At 37.1% G+C, this 10,123-nt stretch overlaps 1 pseudogene; it reads left to right on the forward strand.

The window, feature by feature from the left end:
• The first annotated feature begins 2,966 nt into the window (after nucleotides 1-2,966).
• LOC140849790 (protein LTV1 homolog pseudogene) lies at nucleotides 2,967-4,574 on the forward strand (annotated as a pseudogene).
• Nucleotides 4,575-10,123: the final 5,549 nt, after the last annotated feature.

A 10,123-nucleotide genomic window follows, 5' to 3' on the forward strand; every position in this document is an offset into this window, starting at 1 on the left:
CCTGTTTCTTGAGTCTGGTGGACAAGTTATTTCTATTAACTGGCTTTGTGGTTGATGAAGCAGAAACTCCCTGTCCCAGGACTCAGTCCTTTCTCTGGCTAGCATTGTAAAGGTTCAATAAACCCTTTTAGTTCAGAGATCTCTGTCTCTGGGGTTTTTGATTTGTCAATTCCCGTTCTTTTTTTCTTTCTTTACCAGTTTCAAGCAAAAACTTTTTAACCAGGTTACCTTCTAGTAATATGGTCAAAAGAAATTATTAGTCACAATTTGTATAATCTTTATAAATATTATCTTGGCATTAGGTAAGGGAAAGCCTGAAGTTTTCCAACCTTGGTAAAGATATAGATTACCCTGTTAAGAATAAATATATATATATATATATATATCATGGACATAGAATTGCTTTGGGTAATCAGCTAGAACACTGAAGAAAATTTTAAAAGAATAAAAGTATTTTACATAAAGAAATTCAAAATTAATCATTTAAGCTAAAAGAAATCCAACTTTTATTTACTTGGAGTAACATTTGCTATACAGAGTGGTTCACCACTTTGAAGAAGTACACATCACAGTTTCATTTATTCAAGAAATATTTACTGAGCATCTGCCAGGTGCCCTTTGTGCAAGGAGCTGTGTAACTTGCAGAAGACACAGAGATGCCATGCTTGACCTCAAGGATCACCATCCAGCAAGGAAGACCGACAATCTAGAGATCAGCTGCAGTGCAAAACAAAGGTAAGTTTTTTTTAAAAAAACTATGAGGAAGGAAGAAAGCAAACATTTGGGAAACTGTGGTGGTGAATGAAACATATGTTTGAAGAACATTTATTTCATAGAGAAAGTGACCTTTGAGCTGGATAGAACTTGAAAGATGAGAATGATTTCATTAAGCAGAGAAATAAGGAAAGGTCACTCTAGACAGTGAGATCACACTGAAGAGAATAACCCAAGTTACAGAAACTCCAATTAACCTTGCAGGAGCTTCATGGACTCTAGGCTATGCTTCTCCAAGTAAGGCCCAGACAGAAGCAGAAACAGCATTCCCTGGGAGTTTGTTCACAATGAAGACCCTCAGGCCTCACCCAGGGCCCCTGAATCTGGATGTGCTTTTTAACAAGACTCCCTGGAAAGCTGTAAGCCCATTAACATTTGAGAAGCACTAGTGTAGATTCTATAGTAACTGGGGAAAGAATGATGTGAAAAATGCAGATGCAAAGACAGTCAGATGTCCTTGATGTGTGCTATGAAGTCTATACCGATCAGAAGGACTGAAGAGGTTTCCTGTGCAAAACAGTGAAGTGATCCGTGACTTATAAAGATAGTGCTAGTGGTAATGTGGAGATACGTTTGTGTGAAGAGAGAACTGGATGCAGGAAGATCAATTTTGGGGCTACAATAACACAGTAAGGACGATAGGTACTATTTATTGAGTGTTTACTACATGCCAGACATTGTGGTATTCATCTTATTTTTATGTGTTGTTTTAATGTCTCCATAATTCCCATTCTGCAGATGCAAAGCCATATAGGAAGGGTTTTTAAAAATTGTCCAAAGTCATATGACAAGTAAGTTGCAGAATTCTAACTCCAGTCTAATTTTAAAATTTTAGCATTGCCTCCAAAATATGCCCCAAGTTCATCCACTTCACTTCATCTCCACCCTAGCATGTAATACTGCCATTATGAATTACCTCAATAGTCTGCCATGAGCTTCTATTCTTGCTATAATCCATCTTTTATGCAGCAGCTCAAATGATCTTTTCTGTAATTCAAACTGGAGAAAAAAACATGAAAGTCAAATGGCAGGAAATTTGATGTCTCTAACTAAACCTTCTGTTACCTAAATTTGAACCTTTTCATTGATTAGTAGGTTATCTATATGACAGTGTCAATTATCATTTTTTGTACAGGGATGAAACTAGAAATGTTCCTGGTACTTTCCTCTGAGGATGCCCAATCTTCAAATCAGCTGTCTCTATGCTAACTGCCTCAGACTTAAGCATGTGGGAGTGGGGAGGGGTGATTGCTGAAACTACCTCTCATGTATTGCTAGGTAGAGTATATATCCACTGGGAGGGGAGCTCCATTTACCTGGCTTCAGGTTCCATATGGAAGTTCATCCACTTAAGCAACCTTTCTGACTTCTGCTCCAACAAGATAAGGAGTGACTTACCTGAATGCAAAGTTGGGAGAATTGATTGACTGGTTCAGCAAAGGCCATTCCTCACTCACTGGCAACATGACCTCGGGAGGCATGCCCTGGAGTCAGCTCTCTGTGATGGAATAAGGGACCTGCCCTAAGAGGGAGGTTGGTACCAGTGGAAAAATGGGTTCCCTGTCTAAATCAAGGGTGCTTATACATTTTGCCATAGGTCTTAAGAAATCCAAGTTATTATTTTATCCAGGTAGAAGTAGTAGATATATTAATGAACAAATGACAACCAGTGGGAGTTTACATTATGAAAAGAATAAGCTGCATGTTTTGAGTTGAAGAAAGTAGGAATATACTACTCAATGAACATATGGAAAACAGAGGCTAAGAGTTCAATTTAAAAGGCCTATGCTGGAATACTCTGATTCCAGAAACCAGGTTTCTCTTTAATAAACGTGATATATTAAGTGATTATTTTCTCCTCCTGAAATTCTACATCTGTCTCTTGATAGGTTCCAGACTCAGAATGGGGAGAAAGAAGTAGTACTTACTGATCTACTCAAACCCCAACATCTTGTTGAATGGGTAAGGAACCTTAAGAAATAAATAAGAAATGAATGAGGGAGGGGAAATCACAGTGTTTTGATCTAAGGCTTGGGCTTTAGACTTTAGGGGCTTTCAACCTGAGCAGGGTACGGAGTTGAGCAGGTAACTTGAGACAATTCTGACAGCTCTGGCTAATCTTGCAGGTGTGGATGAGGCAGGGATTAGGTGTTTTTAGACACCATTGGGTGCAATAATACTTGCAGATTTTACTGTGTCTCTAAGCCAGCTCTTCAGCCCTGCACTTTAAAGCCCAAAGGCATATGTATGGCATGACTTTAAGATGTGCCTTCTGGCTGGGCCTTGTCTGCTTCTGAGCTGTGTGCCACCTGCTCTAGGAGCCTCAAGTGTTCTTGCGTGAGTCCCGCATGGCTGCAGAATGGGGGAAAAAACCCTTAATATAGAGGAAAACTGTCTTTTCACACGTTCCACTCAAGTCAGAGAGTCTCTGGCAGTAGATGCAAATGCACTCCAGAGGATTCTGTTGCCCACAAAGCATACAAATGCTGGAGGTGAGCAAAGCAGAGGAAGAAGTTATGGAGAGTTCTTTGACAATCATTATGACTACCTACACCACCTTGAAAGAATCACTGGGGCCCTTGGTGCCCGTTCCTCAAAATACTTTGGTGCACATAACAGGAGAAATGAAAAAGAAGTAGGTAGTAATTCCAGGCCCTGGAATTAATTTGTCTTGATTAGCATTTGCATTGGAGTTTGAGGAAAATACTGGATTAATAAACAAAGCAATTCCTATTTGAGGCCATCAGTTGGATATGGATCTTGACATTGTTGCAGCTCTTGGTGATGGTTTTCATTTTGATAATCCAGATAATCTACATGAAGATGGTTTTATTCTCTAGACTGAAGAGGAACAAGAGAGTATGCACAGAAATCTGAAGCCAAAAATGGCCATGAGTAGGAAGATATGGATAGATATGTATGGGAAGAAAAAGATAGGGAGGAATGATGACTGCAGTGTTCAAAGCCCAGTCTTCTGTGAACATATCTGCCTGCACAAACCTTGTTGAGTCATAGAAAGCCACTTTTCTAGGAAGATGAAATGAAAAATCATGTCGTAGAGTATTCTATTACTTTTTCAGTCATGACAAAAATAAGCAGCAACCCTACATGAGAGGGTTGAGAACCTCTGTGAGCAACATAATGATGGTTTGGAGCTCTGGAGTAATGCCAAAGTGGAGGTTCCATTCATGTGGATAATAATTGGTTTTATGAAGTTTTGAATGACTGATATAAAGAGAAGGCAGATAGTTGTGTAAAGTTGAATGTTATTTAAGCCTCTGAGGATAAAGGTCTGCCAATAAATGAGACTACTGAGTTTGAGGAGGAAGAGACTGATCCTGTAGTTAGTTGTAGAAGAAGTAAAAGAGAAGTGGGATTTTGAATTCATTTGTAGCACATGCTCACGTTTATGTAATCATCCTTACTTTATCAATTTTCAACCAAAGCCCAAACAAATCTAAATATTTCCTAAAATAGGCACACCCCTCAGTGGTTTACCAAAAGAAATGACAGCAAAGCAATTAGTAGGCAGAAGATGATTAATGGCAGTGATCTGCTTAGGGCTTCAACCCAACCACATTCTAAAAATGAAAGCAAAGAAAATAAAAGAGCAAGAAAGCAAATATAAAAGAAAAGCATAGGAAACAGAGTAAAAAACCAAAGCTAACAAATCAGCCTTCATATCTGAGAGAAGAATGCAGAAGAAGGAGCCGCTTAATTTAAAGAAAGTTGAGATTCTAAGATTATGACGATGGAAATTTAAGAAAAGGCAGGTTCCCCATTAGGAACTCCTCATTACATAAATGATACATTAGAATCTTCAAATGATAAAACTGCCATTTTTATTGACAGGTACTGAAAAAAAGGATAATATTAGAGTTAATTGTATACCAGCAAATTTTCCCTATTGTCCATCTTGTACATGCTGTCATATTTTTATTCTTAATGTACATTCATGTTATCTTTAATGCTTAATTAATTTGAATGGTCTGCTATAAGCTTATATTACCTCTAAAATAAATGATTTCATGAATGTAAAATGTTCAGATAGAATTACAGAAAATATTTTCATGACTTAAAAAAAAATCCAAAATCAATGAAGTTCCAGAAAGTCTACAATACTAATAAGCAGAGTTCTAGTTTTGCATCCCTAGTGTGAACCTTTTCCTTCTAATTCTGTTTTAAACTATATTCAGGGCTATGAAGGAATCTGGGGAACAGTTTACTTCTATAGTCATATGGCTCTACCTGCAGCCCCAAAGGTAAACCTTTTGCCACTTTAGCACAAGTTTTCTTTGATACATGGCTTCTTATTGTAGTTTTAGATGTCAGTGACCCCAACTATTATTTTACCAAGTGAAGAGTAAGATTTTATCAATGAACAAATAAAAATAGAGGAGGCTGTTGTAACAAATAAAAGACTATGGCACCTTCTTTTCTAAGGTAAAGAAACAACTCTGAAAATAAGATAACCTGAAGTCTAAGAAAGCAATTGAATAGGGCTATTTCTGGAACATTCTGACTTTAGAAATCAAATATGCTCTAGAGATTAAGAAGGAATAAAAGTGGTTTGAAAAATATACTCGAATCTTATTACCAGATTAGGAGATGTGCGAAAAAAATAACAAAGAAAGGAAGACAGTAGCACTAAAATTAAAAGACTGGGAGAAAGGCTGGGATCTTAAGAGACAGGTGAGACATAGGTGAAAAGGGAAATGAGATGATCAAAGCCCAGGCTAGAAAGATATAAAAAGAGATGACCTAAAGGCAGTCTTCAAAAACCCCTAAAGCAGCTGTAGATTACAAACTAGGTGTCTTAGCTAGCTTCAAAGATCCCCGCTCATGATATCCATGAGCTTGTGTAGTCCCCTTCCACGGTGCCCCTGGGCTGGTTGGTATGACCAACAGAATATGGCAGAAGTGGCAATATGTTACTTTCAAAGTATAAAGGATACTGTGACTTTCTCCTTGCTCTCTCGTACATCACTTCTCTTGGTAGGACCAGCTGCCGTGTCACGTGAATATTTCATGATGCCCGTGAAGTGGCTGATGCGGCAAGGAACTGAAAGCCGGTGAGGAACCGAGGGGTACCTCCCAAGAGCCACGTGAGCGAGCTGTCTAGGAAGTGGGTCTTCCAGCTCCAGGCGATCAATCAGATGGCCACAGACACAGACAGAAAAAAGACCAAAGAAAATGTTCTTCTCTGGGATGTTGTAACTATGGACAGGGTTTGTTTTCTCTATGACATTTATATTTTCCAAGTTTTTTTAAATGGCTTAAATTGTGCTAAAATTCAGATTAGAAAAGTTAATGATGTATTTAATTGGCAGAGAAGGAGAGAAGGAACATGCCTGGCCAAGAGACTGACTTGGACAGGGCACAGAATCTGAAAAGGGTGCCTTTGTAGCTGAGTGAGACTGGAATGTTCCAGAAGCATACCAAATCTAAGACTTGATGCAAGTGGTCCCCTCTAGCACCAGTACAGAAGTGAAAAGGTGAGACCAAAAAGGGAAGGAAGGCAATACAAGTGCTTTCAAGATTAAGATACCCATGTGGCCAACTGGGACTCAAGCCCAGTAGAGACTCATGGGAGACAAGGGAGAGCACAGCTGGGTAACTGCATCACCAGCCCTCCTTGTTGTTGGTTGCTGACTATTACTGGCAATGTTTACAGCACTTCCAAGCTACCCTATGCCTGAGCTAAAGGCAATCCTGCAGCCAGGTTGCTTATGGTAAGAAATGTGCAAGAATGCAGAGAGCTGGGAAAGATGTTTACACGCATGACAGTCTGCTGGTCTGCTACATAAGCAGAGGACATATGTGGGAGCTGTTGGGTGATGGCACTGGGAAGGCAGACCGGGTTTCACTTTTGGCATTGAATTCCTGAATAAAGAGCTTAGACTTTATTTTATAAGCACCAAGAGAACTGAAAAGTTTATTTAAAAACTTTTTTATTTTTCAGAATTTCAAACAAATATAAGATTACATAAAGCAGTGTTATGAACCTCCATGTGCCTATCACTTAGTCTCTATAAACATCAGCTCTGGCCTATCTTAACCATCTACACTCCATCCGTGTTTCCCCATTCTATATTATTTGAATAAAATCCCAGTATCATATCAATTACTCATAAATATTTCAGCATGTATGTGAAAGATAAGAACCTCTTTCAGTACAACTATAATACCTCTGTCAAATCTAAAGAAATTAACTCTAATTCCTCAATACTATCATATACTCAGACATTGTTCAAATTATTAGTTGACTGAAAGTTTTTAAGGGAAGAATTATGAAATGAAAGCAACAGTTTGGAAAGGTTACTCTCATACCAGCATGCAGGATGCAGTAAAGCCCAGAGAAGCAGCACACAGAAGGAGTATAAAGGCCATCAAACAGGACAGATGGGAGATGGCCAAGGTGTGAGCTAATGTGGTAGAGATAGGGATGGAAACATGGCCCCTGAGTAAGAGACATGATGGGAGTCAGTGAAAGGGAAGATGAAGGCAGCCCAAGAGTTGGAAGAGCAGTGCTTCCACTGGGACACGTGGGCAAAACGGGGTTAACCGACGCTCTGAAAAATGACGAGTTTAGTCATAGACCTATAGCTTTAAAAGGATGGACATCTGGGTACAGAGAATACCCAGAAAATGCAGACCCATATTTTGAGGGAGACCCTGGGATTGGATATTTATATTTGGGAATCACAGATGTTATGGATAATTAATAGAAAGTGTGTAAAAAGAGGAAAAGAGTAAATTCAAGACAGAACTTCATAATTGCCTTAAGTCATGTGAAATCGAAACAAAAAGCCAAGGAAGAGGGTAAAAATGGAATAGTCAAGGAGGTGAGAAAGAAATAGCTGTATCACAAAAGCCAACTCAAGAAGGATGCAGAATCCCAAAATATAAAAGGTGTAGGAAAATATTCTGACAAATCTAAAGTACATCAAATGCTATGCAGTATTCAGTTAGTCATATATGCAGCAACTCTTACAGAGTTCTTATCATGTGCCGAACACTGTGGTAGGACCCAGGCATAAAATGGAAAAGCTGGCTCCAAGCCTTCCTTTCTGGAGCTTACAGTATAATGAGAGAAGCAGATATTAAGCAACCGATTGTGCAAATAAGTGATTACCAACTGGAATGAAGGCAATGTGGGGGAACCCAAAGTTGTAGGAATAAGTGTGCTCAGTAGGGGAACCCTATCTATTCTGGGAGAGCAAGGAGAGTAAAGGGTGGTTTTCCTTGAAATCTTAAATATAGCCATAGCCACAGGAATCTTCTAACACTGCTATTTGACTTGTTTAAAAGAGTGACATCATTGTTTATGTCATTCAGAAAAAGAAGGTGAAAACGTGTCATCCACATTTCCTAGTGGGAACAAATAGACCTTCATTTTGAAAGAAAAGGGATTTTAAGTTTTTATGATCTCTTAACTTTTGAGACATTTTGTACATGTATTTACAAAGAAAAGAGACATCATCAAAAGCAATGTGTGGGAGCATTCTAAATTATTTTTAATAATGTCTGACATATTATGAGTGTGATAAACAGAAATGTGTATTTTGGCTTCAATTTCTGGTATAAGAATTTACCACTGAAGTAAATATTTTCTTTTGGAAATCAGTATTTTGGTTCTCAGAACTCAGGCAAAAGTTTTGTTTGGAAATTCTTTTATACTTACGAGGAGGACAGAAATCTAGAACAGTAGAATACTGCTCCAACGACTATTTATCAAACCACTATTGTATTCCTATCCTGCTCATATTTGCTTATTTCATGTTAGATGAAGTTACCTCCAAAAAGATGAAAACCAAAGGCTTTATGACCTCATCCATGCAATGAACCATAAACTTTGAAGTTGTTTTATCTAAGAATTAAGAAATCAAGCTTGGAGATTTATACAGTGCTTGGATATTTTAGAAAACAACTTTGACACAAATTAAATTCAACCCTCAAAATGTGTTTGGGATTGTTTCATTATTAGAATACCACAAGGTATTTTTTAAGAGCAAAAGTTAGACTCCTTTTAGAAATTTTCCTTGGGAAACAAGAGAGTTACTAAGGTATTGAAAAGTTATTGATATGATTTCTCATTTCACATTTCATGTGATCTTTGACAAGCTACTACTTGTTGAGATTTGGTATAATATTAAAGAACATCCAAATTACCTGAAAAAGTTATTAAAATACTTCTCCCTTTTCCAACTACATATTAGTATGAAGCCAAGTTTTCTTCATATACTTCAATTAAAATATCATATTGTAACAAATGAATGCAGAAGCAGATAAGAGAATCCAACTGTCTTCTATTATGCCATATACTAAAGACATTTATAAAAATGGAAAACAGGGCCATTCTTCTCATTATGCTTTTTATTTTGTTTTGGAAAAGCTATATTATGTATGTTAACATGTAATGGATACTCATTATTATTTTTAAATGAATCAATAAATATTTCAAAAATTTCCCAGATTTAAGATCTAATATGATAAATACCTATAGATATAACTTACATTAACAAAAGGTCTATGGGAATCTTTAATAATTTGAAAACTGTAGAGGTGTCCTAAGACCCCAGGTAGATACAGTTCTTGTTTGTCACATTTACTGTTTGTTATTTTTTATCATTTCTCAGATGCTTTAAGCACAGCATAAGCATACTCCTTACAGTTCATGAGTGGATCACTTCAACAGCATGGCCAAATCAGTGTGCCAAGAAAAGAACAGGGTATTTGCCCTTGCAGAGATTTAAGAGGGCAGGAAAAAAAAACTTGTTTTTTTCTATATGTCACCTATGCTCAGATTGTACTGTGTATGTTTTTGAAACTGAAAACAGCTATATTTTTCCTAGTCTTAAAAAATTCATTAAAAATGTAAGTCTATATAAATACAATAAAAAAGATTCTATGAATCATCCAAATCTTTCCATCACCCAAAGAGACACTGTTAACATTTGGTACATTTCTTTCACATTATATAGTGTGTGTGTGTGTGTGTGTGTGTGTGTGTGTGTGTGTCTAGGAAGAAATAATCATGCATGAACTTAGCTACAAGAGCTCGATGATAAGAAAGAATTTCAGCTTGGAAATCTCTGGGTTCTGAAAATCATTAGGGTCTGACTAAAAGCTGTTGTATGAACTGAAGTGTTAACTTCATTAAACCAAATATAAATTGCCTTACATAATTATGTATCATTGTATATATAATATACATGTATATGTAATTAAATAAAGTTTTAAATCTAAAATATAGCTGAGTAACAGATCTAGACAGTAAACTATTCTCCATCTTAAAAGTTTAAGGTTCTTAATATACAGAAGCCATTCTATTAGTCATATTTAAATG

This window comes from Manis javanica, chromosome 5 (assembly GCF_040802235.1).
Source record: "Manis javanica isolate MJ-LG chromosome 5, MJ_LKY, whole genome shotgun sequence".
NCBI lineage: Eukaryota > Metazoa > Chordata > Mammalia > Pholidota > Manidae > Manis > Manis javanica.